The sequence below is a fragment of the Petaurus breviceps genome, unplaced genomic scaffold (assembly GCF_028583685.1).
Source record: "Petaurus breviceps papuanus isolate PSGF00001 unplaced genomic scaffold, PetGlider_PUasm1.0 175, whole genome shotgun sequence".
Classification (NCBI taxonomy): domain Eukaryota; kingdom Metazoa; phylum Chordata; class Mammalia; order Diprotodontia; family Petauridae; genus Petaurus; species Petaurus breviceps.
The window spans coordinates 44,978,184-44,980,685 of record NW_027185764.1 but is presented as its reverse complement, the minus strand read 5'-3'; the positions used below and the strand labels follow the sequence as shown (position 1 = coordinate 44,980,685).

General features: G+C 43.2%; 1 pseudogene; it reads left to right on the top strand.

Annotated features, from left to right (window-relative positions):
- Positions 1-876: 876 nt before the first annotated feature.
- On the top strand, positions 877-1,696 carry LOC138159194 (putative monooxygenase p33MONOX pseudogene; annotated as a pseudogene).
- Positions 1,697-2,502: the final 806 nt, after the last annotated feature.

Here is a 2,502-nt window from a genome sequence, read left to right as displayed (position 1 = left end):
CAGAGAAGGGCATTATAGTCTAGGTATTCAGAAAGATGGTGTATGGAACAATAGGGGAGTCAACTGACATGGCCTTTCCAGAGGCAATGGTAATATTAATTTGATTATAGGGTTTTGTTTTATTATTTGCTTTTTGGAGTGGGGAAGGCAGGGAAGTTGGGGTTAATTGACTTGCCCAAGGTTACACGGCCAGTTTTGTGTTAAGTGTCTGAGGCTGGATTTGAACTCAGGTCCTCGTGTCTCCAGGGCTGGTGCTCTATTCACTGAGCCACCTAGTCCCACCTGATTATAGGTTTTAAGGTAATAGGAGGTAAAAGGGGAAGGTTGAGGGTGAGGATATAGAGCAGGGTGGAAAATTACTATGAGGAAGATGAAATTACCTTATTCCAGGGATAACAATGAGATGGAAAAATTGATTATTACATAGAAACCAAAAAGGAGCAAATTGATGTGTCCTGTGTTAAGAGTCTTGCCTCTGTATTCCCCAGTGAGCTCTGCTTGGGTCCTGGTGCCCCATGACTGATCTCCACTGGCCCTGGGCTGTGGTGGTGGTGGAGTGATGGTGACTGGAGTCACGTTAGTCTCAGCTTACTCTCCATGCTGCTGTGGACAGTCTCCATTCCACCTTCTCCCCATGGAGCCCCAGCTACCAGCAGAGTCTGCATTAGATCTTCTTTGGAGTCTTAGTTAGTTCATCACCATCTGTAGAATGTTCCCTTTTGACATCTTTGCTCTATCTGCATAACTTCCATAGACCTTCACCATGGAAATCAGAGCTCTGCATTTCAGTGTAAGGAAACACCTGGATCACAGTCTTTCCTGGGACCCAGAGAGCCAGATGTGCTCAGGGCAGGTAGGCTTGAAGGTAAGGTGTTGATGACAATTGGAACACATCATCAGGCATTTGATTATGCCTTGGAGGATACTGCACTGATTTGCAGTAAGGTCCCGTGGAAAAAGCTGGTTATCCTATATTGGAAGCATCAGCAGCTTTCTAAGTTTGAAGAAGGAGAAACCAATTTGTATTCTCCTACCATAACCCCCTTATCATCCAGTGACCATATGAACAATGTTCCAGTGGTAAAGGCCACGGCTACACATGTCGTCAGGAATTCTCTGGTTACAGATCAGACATGAGAACATCAAGCAGTTTAAGCACCAGCCAGGGAGGGCTAAAAGATGCCTAATACCCACCCCATAAAGGCCTCATCACAGAAGAAGCCAAGTGCCATTGTCTGGCAGAGGCAGTCCTTAAATTAAGGTTGCAAAATGGAGAGGTGACAAAAAGAGACAGACTGCTTCAGTCCACTCTGCTCCAAATAGCATCTTCCATTCTTCTCCTAAGCAAAAACTCAGAGGCTAATTTACTTCTACTTCCTTACCTGGCTCAGAAGTCAGCAGCATGGATTCTAGAAGTGGGGCTAGGAACAGAACTTCAACTGAAAAACGAAGCCTTTTGGGACCAAGAACCTTGCAGAAACCGGACTCAGGTTTCAGTGTCCAGTCCTAGAGAGGTACTCAGAAGCCATCTCTAATGGAGCTCATGCAGATCCAGGATACCAGAACTGCAGAGAACCCAGCAGCCTTCAAGCCACCTAAGATGGACCTTACAGTGAGAGAAGGGAAGAAGCAAACTCTATAGGCCCACAACTTCAAACCAAGGGATATGAATGTGTTGCCTACCACCATGTTCTAAAGGACTCTTTTCATATGGGCAAAGTTGCTCCCTCTGGTGAACTGCCATTGTATAGAGAAGGTATTGTAGACAGCCTTTCTTTTTCCCATGCACCTTGGACATAACATAGGAAAAATGTCACCTGTTCACAATTTTCTTGACCATAATATGCTTAGGGAGGTAGTGGTTGGCTCTTTATTTATAGCAAAGCTTAAATCTTTCAAATGTAGGAAGACTTATCTTGTAATGACCTAAATTTGCTCTGAATAACTTCTCCAAGTGTAGTCACCCACAGCCAAGGACTTATCTATCAAACTAGATTGCAGGGGTCAAGTGTACTAATTAAATCTAATTAGACTTTATTCTTCGTGTTTATTAAAAAAAACTTGATGAGAAAATGGATTTTTTTCATTGCAAATAATAAAAAATAAGTGAGATTTAATTTGCAAAAATAATATATGTGCAATGGAAACACTGACCAATGAGGTCTCAGTTCTTAGAATATATTGTACACTCTTTTTCTGTGGAAGGTTGGTGGTGACTAGGCTTCTGGTGATGGAGGATGTCTCTTCATAGAATGCAAAGCTGCTTCTAACTAGGTTTTGGTTTGGTTGTGTGTGTGCGTGTGTTTTTGTTAGCTTACTGTGTGTCAATGAAAAGCCTTTTAATTGACTACTGAGTCAGAACTGTGTGCACATGCAAAAGGCTCAAACACTGGAACCCTTTCTTTCTCTCTTTCTTGATGGTGATTTAGGCAGGAACAGCAATGGGCCTCTGAGAACCTCAGGCCCTGTGTCTTACTCAGCTGCCATGTGACTGTGAATGTG